We start from the raw sequence: 22,225 nt of genomic DNA, 5'->3' as shown, positions 1-22,225 counted from the left end.
CCCAGAGTGAATGAAATGAAGTGGAGTGTTCTCTCTGTTTGCTTGTGACCTGTCTTTAAAAGAAAAACATGATGCTACGGTCAAAAATATTGAAGCTTCATAACGGTGGTCCACAAAATAGTGGGTAATTCACAGTCAGGCGTGCTTTCATATACGTCCACAAGATGGTGAATGAACTGTTACTTATACAGTGCTGTTCTATTCAGTTTGAGTTCTAAAGTGCTTTATCACTGCATGCATCATTCATCATGCTTTTCATACACTCACAGATGATCCAGTCTATCTCCTGACACACAGCACCTGTCCACAGGCTCTTCATGATTCTGATATAAGACCTAAAATATAGTTACACATCTCTAAGCATCTAGCAAGATGGTCAAGCCCTGATTTTATATAAACTATACTGACAGAAATATTCACTCATCACATAAATATTCACTAATCTAATCACTTTCATGACCAAAGGTGTATAAAATCAAGCATTTAGGCATGCAGACTCCTCTGTGTTGCTCTCAGGAGCTCCAGTGTGGTAGGATACCACTTGTGCAACAAGTTCAATTGTGGCATTTCCTTCCAGGTATTCTACACTCAATTGTTAGTGGTATTATAAGAAAGTGGAAGCAATTGGGAATGACAGAAACTCCACCACATAGAATCATAGAGTGGCTTCAGCAGATGCTGATGCATATAGTGCCCCAGAGGTTGCCAGCTTTCTGCAGTCAATCTCTGAAGACCTCCAAGCGTAGAGGGCTTCATGGAATGGGTTTCTATGTCCAAGCAGCTGCATCCAAGCATTACATCATCAAGTGCAATGCAAAGTTTTGGGTGCAGTGGTGTAAAGCACACTGCCACTGGCCTCTAGAGCAGAGCAGTGGAAATGTGCTCTCTGGAGTGATGAATCACACTGCTCCATCTGGCAATCTGATAGATGAGTCTGGATTTGGTGGTTGCCAGGAGAACAGCACTTATTTGACTGCATTGTGCCAAGTGTAAAGTTTGGTGGAGTGGGGGTGTTTTTCAAGAGCTGGGTTTGGCTTCTTAGTTCCAGAGAAATAAACTCTTAATTCTTCAGAATACCAAGACATTTTGAACATTTCATGCTTCCAACTTCGTGGGAACAGGTTTGGGCATGGCCCCTTCCTGTTCCAACATGAGCGTGTCCCAGACACACATGTCATGGACAGACAAGACATGCATAATCAAGTTTGGTATAGAAGAACTTGACTGGCCTGCACAAAGTTCCGACCTAAATCCAGCATAACACCTCTGGGATGAATTGGAACAGAGACTGAGTGTCTGACCTCAGGAATGCACCTCTGGAGGAATGGTCAAAATAATAAGAATGTCATAAACACTCCTAAACCTTGTGGAAAGCCTTCACTAAAGAGTTGAAGCTGTTATAGCTGCAGAAGAGTAGGTCAGCATGAGATTAAACCCTACGGATTAAGAATGGGATGTCATTCAAGTTCATATGCATGTAAAGGTATACAAGTTTGACAGCACATGTCGGGAAGGTCCTGGATCCATATTCAGCAGCAATGAATCCATTAAGCCATATGAAAGAGATTAGCCAAATCAAAAGAAGTAACAAGCCAAAAAAGAAAGACAGATAGAGAGCACCTCACAGCTTGTGGGAGGGTTGACATCTCATGCAGATCTGAGAGAGGCAGAGGTGGAAAAGATGTGAATGTTTGAGACGGCAAAAGTCTGAACAGAGAAGCGAAAGAAAATATAAATAAATACAAACAATGAACAAGAACAAAAATTCTACTTACTAATTGTACAATCTGTAACAGGCTAAATGGGTATTAACACATGATTTGCACATACTGCACAGTCTATGCTAATTAATGCGTATCTTGCTTATAATGTGCATTATATGCTATATGTTCAGGTTTTACTCTTCACAGTACTCTGATTGCCGGTTTCTATAGTGTAGTCACAGTTGCTGCAATGACCCAGTTTCCGACACAGAGATCATTAAAGTTTCATATCAATCCAGTGTAGGGGGAAAAAAACATAACAAGCCTTTAGATTTTAACAGCACATCAGTGTTCTTAGAATAAAACATCACAAGATGAGTTTTATTAAAACACAGACAAAAACACTGAATCACAGAGAATGCAGTCATTGTGCAGTCGGTATGAACTCTATTTGACACACGGGGTGTTAGAACGCACTCCGAGAGATTAGTTTATACAAAGTGTTTATAAACATGTAAAGATTTAAATGAAAATTCATATTGCATATTTTTATTATAAGTTGATGATTCTCGTGATATTTGAAAACAATAATAAACTTTGCATTTCAAAGTATTTTGCAAGATCTCAGGACAGTTATTAGCTTGTAACTCTCACAGCTCCTGTTTCCTGGACATAGAACTTCAAATATATAACAAAAATAAATAAATTCACACACCTCCTAAATCTGCTGGAGTTTTGGAAACAGTTTCCTAACCCTAACCATTATTAAAAGTGCTAGTAACTAACTCCCAACTAGTAAGACAGGGGGATGTCTTTCTTGTATCTTAGGAAATTTCAGGTACAGAAGACTGTGTGTGTGCGTTTAAAAAATTTATTATATAATTAATTAATTAATTATAATTGTTTCAATTCAGTTTCTTTTTTTTTTTATCAGTTCAGTTTTGGGGAAAAAACATTGCAACAAGTGTAAGAGGTGCATTGGGAAATTCATGTGCTCATGTGTACAAGTGTATATATATATATATATATATATATATATATATATATTGTCAACTGCACTAGAGTGTTTACTATCAGATATACAGTAGTGTCATCAAAAGCTATTATACAGACAGATGTGTAAACTGAGGGAATTTTCCAGCATTCGTGTTTTTTCAAGAGACACCAGCTGACATTTAATATCTTCCCCATTTGTTACTCTTGGGTTTTCTTAGCTAACATCTCACCTCAGTAGCCTCTGATTTATGGTTCTCCTTTTCAACTCAGTGGCTTCTGGCACTGAACAAAGCATGTGGGGTTAAAATAAATGTTCAGAGCTGTAGTCATTGGTCCTTGATAATTTTGTCAAAATCCAGTCACAATCCAGCTGAACGGCTTCTGGGTGGTGTATAAACAGCGGGGCATTGTGCTGTAAAATGGCTTCTCGCCCTTATTTCCCTCTCGCCCGCTGCGCATTGAGTGCTCTGACACAAGTGTGACAGATGTAGCCTCTAAACTGTTTCTGTGTTTGACAGCTCAGCCTCCACCTGACCACCTTCATCAGTGCTCTGCCGTGAGGACGGGCCACAACCTGTGTGGACATTGAACCCACATCAGTGCACGCATCTGCCGTGTAAAACGAGAGTGTAAACTATACCATGGGTAACATACACAAAAGGTCACACAGTTCACAAAAACACAACCTATGAACTGACACCATGTTCGAAAGGCATCAGAGGTGACGTGCATTTGATGTGACCACATAAACATTGCCTATCCAAGCTTACAAATGTGCATTAATAATTCATCTGCAGTTTTGTTCAGTTGTTACAGCCACGTATTCTACATCTGTCTCTTGCCAGTGGACAGATTCCTCGTCTCCTGCACACAAATCGCTAAGGCATCTAGTTCCAATGTAAGAGTGAAATTGATAGTCATGTGGAGCACCGCAGCATTAACATTTACACAGCAAAAGTACCATGCTGGCTACATTTTATTTCAGTATTTATTTTCGACCATTTTTCTTGCTTCAAATTCCCTCGGCTTCTATAAATAATTCAATTCTGCTTTATTTATGTAGCGCTAAACCATAAGTCATCTCAGCGTATGATGCATGCATAGTAAGGTCAAGACCTTACAGAATTATTTGGAGAAACCCAACAATGTCTCCTTGTGCAAACAAGCGCTTGGCAAGAACGGGAAGGAAAAACTCGCTCTCAGCAAGAAGAAACTTCAAACTAAAGTAGACTCAGGATGGGAGGCTGTCTGTCTCACTGGGCATTTCGCATAAAACAAAAAAACACCTGGTTTTGGTAATATACCATCAGAAAGTTAGAATAACTAGAAGCGAGTGAGGACACCAGTGAGTTCTCAAACAATACTTTAAAAATATATATATATTTAAATATTAGATAAAAATACACTACTTTGTAGTGTATGTAGTGCTCTGTAGCGCTTTGTAGAGTTGGACAGGATTTGGATAATTAGGCTCAGACGGTAGCCATAGTCAAACATGACCTTCATTTTGATGTCAAATGCAGGCTACTACATTACTACATACTACTACATTGTTAGCAGTATGAACTTTAGGATTAGAAATCAGCATGACACCTCAGTTTGAGCTGTTTGGAGACAGTGTCAGAGAGGTAAGGTGGACTTGTGTAGAGTAGTGATAATACGATGTACTGGACAAAGGATGTTGAATATGAAGGAAAAGAGGAAGACCAAAGATTAATCACAAGGTTTATCTGAAGAAACAGAATGCAAGGGATAGGCTGAGATGGCCTGTCGTGGCTACCCCCTAAAGGGAGCAGCCAAAAGAAGGAAACCAATTAGACATGACAAATTTTAAAAAGCACCACTAAAACCTAAAATAATGGGGAAAAAGTAATGGAAAACATGATCAAAATAATTGCTTGTGTTTAAGGTACATTAAATCATTTATTTAACCGAAAAAAATAACTTATAATTGCACACTAAAAAAATGTATATTAAGTCATACAACAAATTGATGCATTCTTTTAAATTTAGGATTAATCCATTAAAAATACATAGGAGCAGGCGTCATTTTTTGGAAACCACCATGTTGCCCTGCCACCTTTGAGACAGTTCTGCCTTATCTCGTCTTACATATGTGGCTAGAGATGGGCCAAATACGTAATATGCCAAAGGTGGAGGAGAAAAGAGAACTCGTAAGCATTTGTATGCATGCATTGAGGGCAATTTTTAATTCATGCCTGCACCTTCAGACTCAAGATATGAAGGTTCATAGCAATGAAAACATGAAGTCAAGCGACAACTTGTTGTAAGCCGATTAGACATGCGACCCTCCTGACTCTAGAGAGCTGACAATGAGCCAGCTAAACAACAGCTGGTTATAAGCTAACGTTATGCCAGCTAACACTACACAAAATCAATCCTCAAAATCAGGCTTTTCCTCTTATAAATGGTTTGATTACAGTCTCACATCTTATGATCCAAGTTCAACAACTTAGATCCATTTCAAAGAAAGTTTCATAATTCCGGCTAACAGCAGCTCATATCCTTAGCAACGTACCTCAGTATCGCTGTTAGCGAACAGAAGTGAGCTTCACTGAGTATATAGACGCAGATGTTTCCTGCCCGCTGAGGTAAACAGCAGACTGAGAGTCTATAAGGACAGCTAAACAACTCCAGCCAATGTAGAGTTACTTTGCTGTCTGGGTACACTCACCACTGATGAACGGTCGCCAGGATTTTTGATGTGACTTAGGGTTAAAGAATACCAAAGAATACCACAAAATATTTGCACACAAATGTCCATTTTTTATTTCCCAATTTATTTATTTAAGTACTGATATTACTTACCTCCAGACGACCAGAATCAACTTTTTGGGATTTACTTACCTGGATGATTGAGCATGCAATATCAATAATTTTTTGCAAGAATTATGCACTTGAATTGGGAGGGGTAGGAAAACAGAGATTGGCTGACTGCAATCTGCAATCTACTGAGATCCAGCGGTGAAAATTGTACACTCTGTAACTTTAATATATAGAGTAAGGAACAACACCTGATTAAGTTGCATACTCCAGATGGAGTTGTGGTTCAATGGTTTCATTTTTACTGCTATACCAACTTCATTATTATTCAAGTATTAAACCCATTTGCAATGTTTCAGTGTTTCCTTTTTTAATATTTCAAGATTTTCTAACTTGAAAACTGGGAAGCAGCAAGGTGACAGTCCAAGGTGAATTAAAGAGCATTAGTTTTATTACCAGCTCGCCCAAAGGTGTGATATATCCACATGCCAAATGTCCACTTATTCCATCCATCCATCTACAATGAATATATTCCATTCCCACAGGATATGTGTGGGTTTTGTCTTTCAGACTTTTTCTTTTCTTTCAGATGAGTGTTTTTACGAGACTGTTTCTTTTATTTATTTATATTTCCTTTTTGAATCCTGGCGCCTTATATTGTATCTGACAGATAATTTTCCAATTTTATTCAGAGTGCAGACTTCCACCTCGTGTTTTTTCAATTGTTGAGCTTTCTCGGGAGACTGAGCGGACTGCTAAACAAATTGCCCTTCTTCAACAAATCAGTTTGATCCACTGAGGATGAAACTACCCTTGCTAAGAGCGTGGCTGCAAAAGACCACACAAAACCCGAGCATATGGCCTAAGTCCAGATTCAGCAGCATCCTATCAACAGAAATGAATGGGTCATTAGCTCAGTGCAGCTTCTTCACCTCCCATATGCTGCCACGACAGGAAAAAGTCTCTTGCAACAAATCCCAAATCACCAAAGGTACTTGGGCCTCCAGGCATGCCAAGAAACTCGAAGCCTTTCTCAGCTGAAGGTAGTGCTCTACACGGAGTCCCTAAAGACGGGGATCACATCAGAAGGAGCACTGTGTGTCGCACAACTGGGAGAAAACCACACCATATACGTAGAACACAGAGGAAATGCCAGTGAGGAAAAACATGTTTTCTTTTTTCTGATTGTTGATTTGCCCTCACATATCACGCAGGAAGTTATTATGTTTAATCTCGAAATATGCTGACAGGATTCTCATTTCAGTTACATGATGCCAGCTCAAAAGACTTGGAAATGTTTTTTTTTTAAATTGCCATTTATATTCAGTATCTGTAAACTCCTCTAATAAAAAATCGCGGCAGATGTCGAGACACAAATCACATACCAACAAACAGAGCCATAATTTTGCACCAAGCAGGGGAATGGGTTATGCAATTGTTTGATTTATTCATAAGTCCTATTAAGAATTTGTTTTGTTTGTGGGAGCTGGTACTTTGTCATTTACTGCGTGGTTTACGAAACCAAGCTTGGGCAGAAAAGAAGTGAAATCCTCCCTTTTTTTCCTTTAGTAATCTCCAGAAAAATATGCCAAGCACCAAATATTTATGGCTGCCACATAAACTAACACAATCCTAATGTCCTGCAAGCCCCATGGAACACCTTTCTAATTGAAATCACTTTTTTGATATCCTTGCTTACTTTGTAATTATAGCTCAACTGTGTGCACTACTTCTCCTCACTTGCTCTAGGCAGGCAGTGTACTGTCAGATTGTGTGGGCTTGTTAGCTGGTAGGGGCTACGTGTGGGATCTGTGAAAACTGAACAATACCATCCAAAACAATGAAGTGAACATTGCTGATGGTTGCATAGAGCTACGCACAAATGTGTTCCTTCTTAGCAGCGTCTGCTGTATAAGCAATCATGTTCTACCAAGGTTTGCCATGGGTTTTGCAGGGCTCTGTGTTGTCTCCATTCCTGTTCACCTTATACACCTCAAACTTTCACTGCAAGGTCATGCCACTTACTGAAATACTCTGAACATTCTGCAGCAGTTGGAGGTGTGGAAGTGAGGTAAGGAGGAGGAGTGCAGAGCACCAGTGGATGATTTTGTGGAGAGACATGGAAGAATGATCTGCTTTTTAGGTCCAGATTTAGTAAACAGAGCGAAATAGTGTGTGAGAAAAATCCTCAGATAGCGCTCATAGGTGTGATTAGTTTCAGAGAGGATTTGATTTTTTTTAAGTTGTGCTGTTTTCTAAATGTGTGCAAAAGAATGAGAAGTGCTTATTTTCTGCATTAAATATTCTCACAATTAGCAGTAAATTGCATGTTGCTAATGTTAATAAAACAGTTTTGATTTAAATATTCTTCCCTAAATTTTGCGCCTTAAGAAAGGAACTGAGAAATACATAAGCAACAGGTTCAGACACAAAAATCTATTTCCCACCTCTTACATCATGTCACTGCGCTCTTTGTAAATAGCAACAGTACGTTTTTTTAACCCCAAAACCCAGCTGGTGTTGATGTGTAATGTGAGTAAGGCCAAAGAGATGCTGATTGGCTTCAGAAAGAAGAGGATGGCTACATAACCTGTATCATTATCTTAATGTGAAGGAGCAATTTGTATTTGAGGAAACCACATCAACAACATTCCCTGCTTGGAAGACCAAGAACACTCAACACTGGGAACCACCAAACATTTACATTGGTGTCTAGGGGTCTGTAACTTGATGATCCAAGCATCGGGAGCAGCATCAGACCTGGTGACTGGTCATTGAGCAAACTGTTATCCATCATGGAAAATCCCTGACCACCCTCTGCAGCACTTAATCAGCAGGCAGCAGAACACATTCTCTAACCAACTGATTCAGTGCTGCTGCCACAAGCACAGATTTATCACTTCATCTGTTGTCACAAAATAATTTGACAAACATCGGATAAATAAAGTGCAGATGGTCACGGTCCACTCAATAAAGCTTGTAGTTAGGGTTGGATTATGTGACGCTGAACCCTCTCTTACATTAGGCCTAGGCTGCTAGCGACTTCCCGTGATGTAGTGATGCCCAAGTGTTTCTTCTTCACTCACCTTTTTTTCACTTTCTGTGTGTTTATACACCACTTTGCATGTAATTGTTTATTATTAATCTCTTAATAATCTTCTTAACCTTTGAGGTCCACAGCAAGAAAAAAGCAGTAGAAATTGTTTTTGTTTGTATTTCTTATTGACTTGGGTGAGTAATAAACACAATCTTTTTTTTTTTCAATAGAGCCTGCAGTTTTTAAAATATTAATCTCTACCAAATGGTTGAGATGTCACTTGGTAAAAGTATGAAATGTCATGCAAATACAGTACAGTAGTAGTAAATACAGTAGATAATACAGTTGAAAAAATCAAATAAAGGGCCAAATTATAATTAAATAATAACATAAACTATCCAGGGCATTGGATACAGTTTATTTCTAGCAGCATGCCAGTGAACATTGCTGTTTTCATCCCATCAAAGGAAAGTATTATATCAAACAACAAAATACATATTTTTTAATCTGCAAATGTGAAAAATGTGCAACAGCACAAAATACTCACATTCAGGCAACTTCTGATTGAATGCTACTGTGCAAAATCCTTTGTTTAAAAAATAAAATAAAAACAGTGCAAATCAAGCACATCTGCTTGTGGTTTTGGTCGTTGGGGTTTTAGGATGTAGCATTTATTCTGTGGTCTTGGAGAGCTGACTCATGGTTGTCCAACTCTAGATGCTGGCTTGTTAACTTGGTTCAGAAACCTTTTGAGAGCCATCAGTTTCTGGTCCAGTAGAGCACAGTCGTAGTTGTAGACCAGGTATTCATGTCAAGGATGTATCCAAACAGTGGAATATGCCATCTCCTTAACATGTAACTTACAACTTGTCTTATACAGGTGTAATATCATATCAGAAAGCTTAATTCCTCCCATATGCTAATTATATACAATGATGAGTGATGGTCATGGAATGGTGATCTTTGCATTGGACTCTTTGCTCCACCGTTTGACCGATGAAAGAGGCATGAACCCACAGGCATTGTTTAGAACAGGGGTAGGCAACGCCAGGCCTCGAGTGCCGGTGTCCTGCAGGTTTTAGATCTCACCCTGTGTCAACCAGAGGTGGGACCAAGTCATTGTTTTGCAAGTCTCAAGTAAGTCTCAAGTCTTTATCCTCAAGTCTCAAGTCAAGTCTCAAGTAATGTCAGGCAAGTCAGAGTCGAGTCTCAAGTCACTGGTGTAAAAGTCCGAGTCAAGTCACAAGTCTGAAACTTTGAATTTCAAGTCCTTTCGAGTCTTTAAAAAAAAAAACGAAAAAAAAATGTTGCAGTTATGCTAAATGTAAATATTAGACCATGTAATTTTAAAATCTGTGTTTTTCTCAACACATGACAAAATAGTGAACTTAGAAAATATACACAAATTGTGAAATTGCACCTCTTTAAAATGCAGCTCAATTAAACCTAGCTCCAAGAATAATTTTCACCGACAGTTCTGAGATAAGCTGCATGTTATTCTTGGATGCGGTTGTAGGACATACACATTAAAAAAAACTGCATCACCAACGTAGCCTGGACAACATTTGCTAGTTAGATGAAGTCAGCTATCTCATCGTAGCATATTTATATGCATATTTATAATTATACGGTTCTTGGAGTGAGTGCATACACTCATGAAGTTTAGTAACTTCCGGTCACTGCAACAAGCCCAGGTACAGTTTACCGACGGATGGGTACAGGACCTTGAAACGCACCGTGTAGAAAGTAAAGACCATCGTACGTATCATACCACAGGCCTTCAAGCTGGCTGTAGTTAAACCTTTACTCAAAAAGCCATCTCTAGACCCAGCAGTCTTAGCTAATTATAGGCCAATCTCCAACCTTCCTTTCATATCAAAAATCCTTGAAAGAGTAGTTGTCAAACAGCTAACAGATCATCTGCAGAGGAATGGTTTATTTGAAGAGTTTCAGTCAGGTTTCAGAGCTCAGCACAGCACAGAAACAGCTTTAGTGAAGGTTACAAATGATCTTCTTATGGCCTCTGACAGTGGACTCATCTCTGTGCTTGTCCTGCTAGACCTCAGTGCAGCGTTCGATACTGTTGATCATAATATCCTATTAGAGCGATTAGAACATGCTGTAGGTATTACAAGTACTGCGCTGCAGTGGTTTGTATCATATCTATCTAATAGACTCCAATTCGTGCATGTAAATGGAGAGTCCTCTTCACACACTGAGGTTAATTATGGAGTTCCACAGGGTTCAGTGCTAGGACCAATTCTGTTTACATTATACATGCTTCCCTTAGGCAGTATCATTAGAAGACATAGCATACATTTTCACTGCTATGCAGATGACACCCAGCTCTATCTGTCCATGAAGCCAGATAACACACACCAATTAGTTAAACTGCAGGAATGTCTTAAAGACATAAAGACCTGGATGGCCGCTAACTTTCTGCTTCTTAATTCAGATAAAACTGAGGTTATTGTACTCGGCCCTGAAAATCTTAGAAATATGGTATCTAATCAGATTCTTACTCTGGATGGCATTACCTTGGCCTCCAGTAACGCGGTGAGGAACCTTGGAGTCATTTTTGACCAGGACATGTCCTTCAACGCACATATTAAACAAATATGTAAGACTGCTTTCTTCCATTTGCGCAACATCTCTAAAATTAGAAATATCCTGTCTCAGAGTGACGCTGAAAAACTAGTTCATGCATTTATTACTTCCAGGCTGGACTACTGTAATTCATTATTATCAGGATGTCCAAAAAACTCACTGAAAAGCCTTCAGCTAATCCAAAATGCTGCAGCAAGAGTCCTGACAGGGACTAGAAAGAGAGAGCATATTTCTCCTGTTTTGGCTTCCCTTCATTGGCTTCCTGTTAAATCCAGAATTGAATTCAAAATCCTGCTCCTCACATACAAGGTCTTAAATAATCAGGCCCCATCTTATCTTAATGACCTTGTAGTACCATATCACCCTATTAGAGCGCTCCGCTCTCGCTCTGCAGGCCTACTTGTTGTTCCTAGAGTATTTAAAAGTAGAATGGGAGGGAGAGCCTTCAGTTTTCAGGCCCCTCTTCTGTGGAACCAGCTTCCAGTTTGGATTCGGGAGACAGACACTATCTCTACTTTTAAGATTAGGCTTAAAACTTTCCTTTTTTCTAAAGCATATAGTTAGGGCTGGACCAGGTGACCCTGAATCCTCCCTTTGTTATGCTGCAATAGATGTAGGCTGCCGGGGGATTCCCATGATGCATTGAGTTTTTCCTTTCCAGTCACCTTTCTCACTCACTATGTATTAATAGACCTCTCTGCATTGAATCATATCTGTTATTAACCTCTGTCTCTCTTCCACAGCATGTCTTTATCCTGTCTTCCTTCTCTCACCCCAACCGGTCGCAGCAGATGGCCGCCCCTCCCTGAGCCTGGTTCTGCCGGAGGTTTCTTCCTGTTAAAAGGGAGTTTTTCCTTCCCACTGTCGCCAAAGTGCTTGCTCATAGGGGGTCATATGATTGTTGGGTTTTTCTCTGTATCTATGAAGCGCCTTGAGGCGACTTTTGTTGTGATTTGGCGCTATATAAATAAAATTGAATTGAATTGAATTGAAATTGAATAAGTTTACCAGTCTCACAAATTGTCTTCATAAATACACATTCGTTAACCGTTTATTAATAGGACCTTTGAGCTCAACGGTAATTAATTAGTAGTGGAAATAATTTCTGGTAGCATCACAGAAATGTAGCAGTGACAATAATATTGTATGCTGTAATCGTACTGGACAATTAGTGATACAAAAAACCTGTTTTATCCTGTGAATAAAAGTATATGTTTTTGTCAATGTACCATAATAACAGAAGCGAAACGCAATATTGTGTCAGGACAATTCACTATTTATGCACAATAAACAAAGGAGCATAGCGCCACAATTTCTGTTCAGCGCCAGACTTGCTTGTAACCTATATCACCAATTATGTTATGAAAATGACGCATTAACTACAACAGCAGACTGACCTTTGTGGGAATGCTTGGAGCAGACTAACCTGTGAGCTGGAGTGTTCTAGGACGTTATATTTGATCTTTGAATGGCTGCAATCCAGTCGCGTCTTTGTTACTTCGGAAACATGGCTCGAACAATTTCTCTTCAACGTTGTAATCCGATAACAACCGATCTCTTTACCCGTCGGCTTCCCGTGGCTGTCATGTGACCGGCTATTGCAGTTAATAATACAACAGCTTCTTGACATTTTTGTGTTTCTTTTTATCGCTGTATAACTGATTTTAATTGAAAGCCTGCGTGCGCTAGTACCGCTTGCCACGAGTTCCCAGAATCCTTTGCGGTTCTACCCGTGAATGACGTCACATTTTCAATCTCTATATAATATGCATGTTAAATTTTATATTTGGGGTAAAATATCAAGTCTTTTCAAGTAAACCGGTTCAAGTCCAATTCAAGTCCCAAGTCATTGGTGTAAAAGTCCAAGTCAAGTCACAAGTCTTAGAACATTTTTTCAAGTCAAGTCTAAAGTCATAAAATTAATGACTCGAGTCTGACTCGAGTCCAAGTCATGTGACTCGAGTCCACACCTCTGGTGTCAACACACCTGAATCAAATGATTAGTTCATTACCAGCCCCCTGGAAAACTTCAAGACATGTTGAGGAGGTAATTTAGCCATTTGAATCAGCTGTGTTTGATCAAGGACACATCTAAAACCTGCAGGACACCGGCACTCGAGGCCTGGAGTTGCCCACCCCTGGTTTAGAAGGTTGACATATTTGGTGTCACACCATTTTATTGCAATCAGACCTTCATCAGACCTGTAATAACAGGCTCCCTGGCCCTTCTTCATCAGGTCTTTGTCTGCCATCAGGGGAGCTCCACCGGTGCAGTTTGGTCATACAGTACCAATGCACCTGACACCCAAGGAGGTGTGCAAGTTCTGGACCAAGCTGAAACTTGTGAAGAGCTGAGGTTCTTTTATGGGGTTGCATAGTGTTTTTTACAACTTTGGCCCCTTAGCGGTAGCTTCTGTTCCTTTTCACTGAGGGGAGCATTGAAGAATGTAGATCCCCCTTGATACAGCAGCAAGTCATGGATGATGCCAGATGAACTTGCTTGGCAGAACAATTTAAAGCCCCACTCATCTGGTTTGTTGGCAATATACTGGTGGAGAGTGCCAGCCCTAGTGGCTTCATATGAAACCACCATGACCTCAAACACACTGTGGTTGAAGATGGATGGTATCATGAGTATCATGCCACAGGACCATGTGATTTTTGGACATATAATTGCTTTGCACCAATATAGTACTTGTTAAACATGAAATTATAATTTTGACAACTTAGTATTATTAATTTACCAGCTACTGTAATTTGATTAAAAGCTAATCAGTTGTGATATTTGTGATTTCCATGTTATTCTTGATTTTACAATATTTACTAATATTAACTCTAATATTATTAATATTACTAATTATTGAATTATATTACTAATTAGTAATATTGCTGAATATTACTAATAATAATAATAATATTAATATTACTAATATTACTAATATTAACTCAGAAAGTTCTTCAGTACTTCAGACCCAGCAACACGCTCAGACAGAAACTGGTTCACCCAAAAGACAAAACTCCAAAACACAGACTTAACAATGTGGTGTATGCTGTACAGTGCAGCGAGGAATGCCCAGACCTCTACATTGGAGAGACCAAACAGCCACTTCACAAGTGCATGGCACAACACAGAAGAGCCACCTCCACAGGACAAGACTCAGCTGTCCATCTGCATCTTAAGGATAAAGGACACTCTTTCGAGGATGCCAATGTTCACATTTTGGACAGAGAGGACAGATGGTTTGAAAGAGGAGTGAAAGAAGCCATCTATGTCCACTGTGAGCGACTGTCTTTGAACAGAGGCGGGGGTTTACGACACCAACTCTCTGCCATCTATAATCCAGTTTTGAGATCCGTTCCCAGACGCCTTAACGCCCACTCACATCCTGGGCCATCCTGTGTAGAGTAGTGACCTCAGGAAATCACATGATAGGGTGGGGCTAGGTTTCACAATGAGCTCACCCGAAACCCTGGCTGATTGTGACCCACACCCGCTTTCACACCTTGGCTCATGTGATTAGGTAGAGGATCATCAGGGGGTCCTTTGTCCCTCTTTGGGGGTCACTCCCACTGGGTTTAAATCTGGGACTCTCCACCATTTGACCTTAGAACTGAAGAAGCTTCTCGGATGAGAGGTGAAACGTCTTCAAGCAACTTAAAGAAGTCCAGACGCTTTTCTTTGCAAGCTCCTTAGACAACTCAGAAAGTTACAAAAATGATTTACTGAGGAAATTATTTCAGCATATTCTTGCTGTGCTAACACTTAATGTGATTTATCAACAGCAATGGATAAACAAAATGGGTCTAGTGGTCTGATTTTATGGCAAATAATCAATTTTAATAACATTTAGGTTATGTTAGCAGTAGCATCATAAAGTGACAAATCAACTGTTTGGTTGACCACTTTTTAAAAAAAATTTATTAAACGTTTAATTTCACTTTTTTTAATGCTGTCAAGTGACATACATCTGTTTAGTAAGTCCTCTAACACTATCATATATCAAAAAATTATATCTTCCTGCCTTAGTTTCATCAAAAACACTCAAAATATGTTGGATGGTTTTTTATTTCTGACTTCCTGGTTGGGAGAGGGATAAGAAGAGCCAACCGTTTACCTTCACAGTGTCTTCTGGTGGATTTTTTTGGCATTACAGATGTAAACCAATTGGTAGAAAAGGCTCAATAGGTAGGTTAATTTCAGTGAAAGCCTCAGTTAGATATAGGCCCTGAAAATGTGCTCTACCAATTGGTTGAGCAGAACACTAACGGGTTAAAAGACTTGTAAAAATGAATTAGTTGTTTGTCCAAAAGCCTGTTATAGTCTTTGTTTTCCTAGAAAAGATACTGATACAATAAATAATTGTAAAGGGTTTTCACAAATAATAAAGAAACATCTTCATATCTGTAATTCTTATATCAAGTCTGAGAATATATCCAGATTCTGGACTTTTTTTGACCATGTAAAGCTTGTATGCACACTCTGTTCCTTTTATTCTGGCTTGTCAGACAGGCTCAGAAGCAGATATGCGACCGTATGGTAACTGCTTACAGTGCTGGTTCATGCTGTGTACTCCTTCCAGGCAGGTTTGTCAGTTTACAAAGCTGATATTAAATTGTACTTCTGGTGGTTCACACTGCATCTCTCTCTCTCTCTCCCAGGCTTTAAATTCTGAGCCAGTACATACCCTGGAAAAAATAAAAAAAAGCGGATACAATGAACGAGAGCAGCATGGGAATATCTGTGTTGTGGGAGAAAACATATGCATATGTATTTTCCCGCACAAGGTAAATAATTCTCATTACTATGCAACTACGAGTGCTGGCATAGTCCGACTTCAAAGAATATTTCATAGCAGAAGCAAAGCATCTGTATGCCAAGCTTAAAGAAACAACAGTGGTGGGCAACATTGTGAATCACACTGAGATTTCTTTGTAGCCTACACACAAAAGTGTTGCATGTGAATATGAGTTCAGTCATTTAAATTCCAAATTACTGAAGATGCAGCTTGCAATTTCCATTTTATTGTTGGTTTAATTATTTTTATCTTATTTAACACAAGAGAAGCTTAAAAGGACAAAAACATTTCACAAGTGCAATTTATGGAGGATCTCGAAAGTGGATTGAAATTTCTTGTGACTGGCTGCCCCTCACAGAGCCTAAGATGGCCCTGTTAAAACTGTGTCTAAAACTGAACCCTTAAAGCAGTACCAATGTTGATCTTTTTTGCTTGTAGGGATTGCTTTCACATGTACTGACCTCATTATTTAAAACCCTGGCAATGTTTAATATGAGAATACAAAAACACTCACACTAATGGCCAAAACTCCTGTCAGTTTGTCAAAAAAGCACCTTTTTCTTGCTTACACTTGAATTATCACTGATCACATGCTCAGAGACTTAATATCCTCTGTAGTCTAGCTCCCAAAAAGGCTTTAAATGCCTTTTTTCAGATTAGTGTGCTATTTTCTTTGAAAAACAAGGAAACGAAGCCTGCATTGCAGTGAGATTTTCCCTGTGGACAAACAATCCCAATATATGAGCTGATTGAATCGACAGTTTATTATGCACATATGATCTTTAGGAGGTGAATGGAAGCGGTCTGGGATTTCATGAAGCCCAAAAGGCCTCCTGGGAAATACCTTTTACTCCAAATTGGTGTTCTTCAAGAGACTGGTTAGTCCGCTTCCATGTTACTGCTGTGGGAACTCAGTTTGAGTGGACAGACAGAAAATTGAAACATAATGAGGAGAAAAGCAAGATAGAAAAAAAGAGAGAGAACAAGCTGCCAGTGAATATCAGCCTGATAAAGACCTTTACTGCCCCCCATTGGTGGACTTCTTTTACAATGAAATGCTGCCAGGAAGACAGGAACATGCACACCTCTTTTTTCATATAGTTTATATAATCATTATTTTTGCTAGAGTCCTTTCTAATCTTTTGACGATGCAATATCCACTGAAAACTTCTGTTTTCACTGCTGTTGAATCTTTTAGCTGAACACTATTTGTGCCACGTTGACTGAATGGTTCCTGCTCATAACATTTTCATTTGTTGCCAAGCTAACTTTGGCTGATAAATCCAACGGTCCTCCATCTTTGCTAACACGCTGCTCACACTTTTAGCTGAAAAAGTGGGGCTCTCGTACATTACACTATGTCTGAAACCTTCAGGCACTACAGTGTTGTCTCCTAGCAACCAACAAAAAGGGTTGGCAGTGCAGAGTGAGGTGACATTATCCCAAACCACCATCCAGCGATTCCATCTGTATAGTGAAGTATTTGCATGTCTCTTTACTGCAAGGAATATGTGGCTGAAGGCCACAGAGGAGCGGTTAAATTTGCTTAGACCTGCCACATAAGTGGTCCTTAAATGACACAAAATGGTTGAGAGATGGACTATTTTACCAAGCTGGGCAAGGAGATCATAAAAAGTTATCCTGGTGTCCTCTGATGCTGATGACTGTATTTTTTTCCCTTCAGTATCTACAGAAGCAGATGAACCTTTAGCAGCTTACCTTGGAGTCCACATGGATGTATTATACTCTCACTTAGAAGAGGGATGGGATACAAGGAATAAGTATTTTGAACCGGTAAAGCAGCTTAAGCTGTATTTTATGCCTGCTGCAGTCCTGGAGAGATGCACTGAATCTTAGTCATGTCAGATTTGCACTGCTCTGGCACTGTAATATCCTTACATTTCTTTTGTGCCTTGAAGAAAGGATGAGTTGGCTTGGTGTTGTAACGCAGTAGGATAAATGTGGAAACAGTGCAGAGCAGTTCAGCTCAGCGGGGGGGGTGAGAGTTCACCTTTATCTGGGAGTTTGGTTCCAGGAGGCAAGCTTAATAGGTTCCCAGAGCATCTACCTATCAGTCAGTTTCTAATCCAGATCAGTCCACTAAAACCCCCTCATTCCCCTGTGGTACAGTGGACTAAAGGGAATTCTTGGAAGTCAAATAGCCACATGCTATTTTTACCGGCAGTCTCTGGGGCTGAAAAATGAAGCCGATGCAGAGGAGCCAAAAAACTGCAGTTCCTTGAATAACCACATGAGGCTTGCTACAAAAGTGAGTGAAAACCCACATAAAAGAATATTTTGATTTAACTTTTGGCTAATTTGCCCCCTCACGTCACGCCTTCATTCTATCGCAGGCCACAGGTATGTGCCGTTAGCATGGCTGCTTCAAGTAAGAGGTAAGCAGTAAACTGCCTGAAAGGCATCACCTCAGTTTGATTTGAGTGTTTGAGCTGGACCTCACGGTCATGTTTAGAACTGTCTGCTCTGTTTGGCGAGTGACATTCTTGGTCTATTTAGCAGTAATCTCTCCCTTTTCTCATTTCCACAAATGCACATAATCAGTACCTCTCCTTAACTTTTCTCCTTGTGTCTTAGCCCCTCCTACCAACAATAAAAGGCAAAGAGGCAAGGAACAAACACAAGGACAGAGGAGCTGAGGTAGGAAACATTCTCACCCTGGCACCCCCTTTTAAAATGATGTCAGTTAAATATGAGATTTGACACAACTGTAATATTTCACAGTTCACTACAGGCTATATTTTATGGTCTTACGGGCTTATAACTTGCAAATATAAAAGACTAGCTGCTTGAAGAGTCGTTCTTCGGCCATGGTTCCTATAAAACAGTTGCATGTCAAGCTTCTTTTATATGCTGAAGGTAAAAAAAAACCCAAAAAACACCTTAGCAAAGATTATGCCAGTCCTCCTCGCTCCTCTGTCCTCCAAATACATTTTAATAATTGAGACATCTTTCAGTAAGGCGTACTGAGATTGATTTCAGGGTCACAGGCAGGAGGACATATGAGACAAGGAGGCACAAATTAGTGAATTGAGAAAAGCCCTCTGTCTATGTAATGCACCCGGACAGACTATGGGTACACATTAATAACTGTTCTCACTAGAGTTAGCATCATAGGAGCTGCTGCAATGGTAAATGTAAAGGTTTCCAAAGGAGATTCAACAAACTATTATGTGACATCACAGTGACGACACCCATGTTTAATAAATGGTTTGTGAGCAGAGATGGGCAGTAACGCGTTACTTGTAACGCGTTACTGTAATCCGATTACTTTTTTCGAGTAACAAGTAAAGTAAGGGATTACTATCGCAAAAACGGTAATTAGATTACCGTTACTTTCCCGTAGGAACGCTGCGTTACTGCGTTACTAAAACCGTGATTTTTTTTGCGAGAATGTCTCATGACAGTGAGGTAAGCAAGTGCAAAGTTGTGACAACAGCTGTGTGCAGATCAACAATGGATCATATATCGAGTACGGCGAGTATGAGCGTGCAGCGTTTAAAGCGTGGAAGTACTGACCTTACTTTGAGTTTGATTCCATAAGAAGTGACAAAAACATTAGCGTCCATTAGCATCGTGCGTGGGAAGAAAACTCCTTTTTACAGCGAAAAACCCCCCTAAACTTCCGAGCAAGCTCCGAGTGCGCTACCACGTAATGGGAAATTCACAGAGAAACTGCCGCCGTATCCTTCCACTGACCGCTGCGGCACACCTGCACCAGGGTAAACCTCCGCCTACCCAACTCCTGCTTTACAGGTGAAAATAGAGCAAAAGGACCGCTGAGTCTTTGATTTTATTTATTTTCTGCTGTGTTTTACTTGCATCTATTTGAAAGACTGATTGTAAACACACACAAAAAAAAAATTGTGCTGGAATGTGCAGAAAATAGGTTTAAATATTAAACAAATTTCTTCCAGTCAGTGAATGTTGCATATAATTACATTTTTGCTTGATGCATAAAGTTAAAAGATTAAAACTAATAAAACAAGTTTTAAAAAGAGACTTTTCCATTTGATTACATTTTGTATGATGGAAAAAGTAGAATTGGGCTGAGAGATCTATCTCTTTATCACTTATTCAGATTGTAAATCGTGTTTTTAAAAAGTAACTAAGTAATTAATTACTTTTGAAAATAAGTAATCAGTAAAGTAACGGGATTACTTTTTTGGGGAAGTAATCAGTAATTAGTTACTGATTACTTTTTTCAAGTAACTTGACCAACACTGTTTGTGAGCCTTAATTGGCCCCATGAACTATGTTATAATTATAGGGGCCGTAGTAACTCAGTTAGCTTTTGGACAAACCCTCCCAAGAGCCTGTGATATCTAGCAATTCTCAGGGTCACTGGGGCAAATAAAATTCTAGTCCAAGTAACAACCTTACAGCAAGCTGACATTCAACTCTCCAAAGTGATTATGATATGATGTGATGTATGAAATTGATCTGCTGTGTGGCAAATAGAGGCTGACTTCATGCACACTGCACCGGAAATCCTGAAAAAATAAGTTCAATTCCTAGACGATTTCATCTTATACACACACTGCTAACTATAGAAATGTTTACATTAGGTTTACTGACTACAGTCATGGTAAAAAGAAAGTACATGCTCTGTGATTTCTAAGGTTTTTCATTTCAGGACAACATAAAAAAATCAAATCTTTACCAGGTCTTAAAACTATGTAAATACAACCTCAGATGATCAGCAACACTTCAGATACTACCCTGGGATTGATTTGTTATACAAAAGCTAAGCCAAAATGCAGAAGCAGTGTGTGGAAAACTAAGTACATGCCATGACTGAATAGCTTGTAGAATCATTTTTTTTTTTTTTTGACACTGTAATTTTTATTGATAGTTTTGTCACAGTTTAAACATAGACATGTTTTGCATTACAGGAGAAATAACCATGCAAGCACACAGTCAAAACAAAACAGAACTAAAGCGAACAAAAGGTGTGGGTGCCAATTCTAATCAACTACCGTATGCATGCCTGCCTTTGCTCAGCAGCATACATACTCCAGCTTATATATGTACTTTTATACAGGCATGCATCAATAGATATACAGAGTCATAGACCTTAAATGTTTTGTTCGTTCATTAATTTTCCTTGGTGCCATACAATGTCCACTTCTCCCACTTAGCAACGAAAATATCTTCCTTTAATCTGAGAATGTAAGTCATTTTTTCCATTGCATAGATTTCTCCAACAATATTTAACCAGTCTTTTGATGAAGGCGGATCCAGTTTGTACCAGTTTCTTGTTATAGCTTTCTTTGCAGCTATCAATAGGATTTTTGTCAAATACAAGTCGTCGTACAGAACATACTCTCTAATATTCCCAAGATATACAGTTTTAAAATTGTGTGGTAATTGGTAGCCCAAGATATTGCCTATTACAAGACTCACGTTCTTCCAAAAATTATGCAGTTTCAGGCACTCCCAAAACACGTGCGTATGATGTGCTTCCATGTTACCACATCTTCTCTAGCATGGCAAACTGTCTTGAGTCTGTTTACTTTTGATTTTTGGTGTAATAAAGAATCGAGTAAGGTGTTTCCACCCAAATTCTCTCCAGCATCTTGAGTTAGTCGTTGTGTTCTGGGTTTCACACATATCTAACCATTCCTCAGTTGAGATATCAGTTTTTATTTCCTGCTCCCATTTCTTTTTTATGTATTCAGTTGATGTTGCCGTGTTCTCTCTTAGATTTTTATATAGTACAGAAATCTCCTTGAATTGGAGGCCCCTGTATGATTTAATTATACAATTCAGGATGCCATAAGACGTACGCGAACTTCGTATTTCCTTTGAAAAGTAGTCTCTGAGTTGCAGGTACCGGTAAAAATCGGTTTTCTCTAGACTATACCGATCTTTTAAATCTTGGAAACTCATCAAATGGCCATCTTTCATTACTGTACAAATCGCTGTTATTCCTTTTTGTTCCCACTTCCTGAATCCTGGGTCGTGAGCACTTAGTATATCACCAACAACATAGGCAGCCCAGTTTAACATCTTAACCTCCCTTTCCAACTTACTTTGTTTAACTAGGCCAAACCATATCTCTAGAGTGTGGGATGTTATAGGATCAAGGAAATGCTGTAAGGTTTTCTTAAGTTGCTCATTTCCAAGAAAAGTCTGGACTGGGACATCCCGTACTTTTATTTCAATATCTTTCCATTTAGCATTAAAGTTCTGATCACACCACTTTATCGCCGGTCTGGTTTGGGCCGCATGATAGTAATCTTTTAGATTAGGGAGTCCCACACCACCTTGCTTCCTAGATA

This window comes from Mchenga conophoros, linkage group LG7, assembly GCF_057382185.1.
Source record: "Mchenga conophoros isolate Kocher_MC1m ecotype Shallow Benthic linkage group LG7, M_conophoros_male_GT1.1, whole genome shotgun sequence".
Lineage (NCBI taxonomy): Eukaryota > Metazoa > Chordata > Actinopteri > Cichliformes > Cichlidae > Mchenga > Mchenga conophoros.
The sequence above is the reverse complement of the archived record's forward strand: the minus strand, read 5'-3'. Positions refer to the sequence as shown.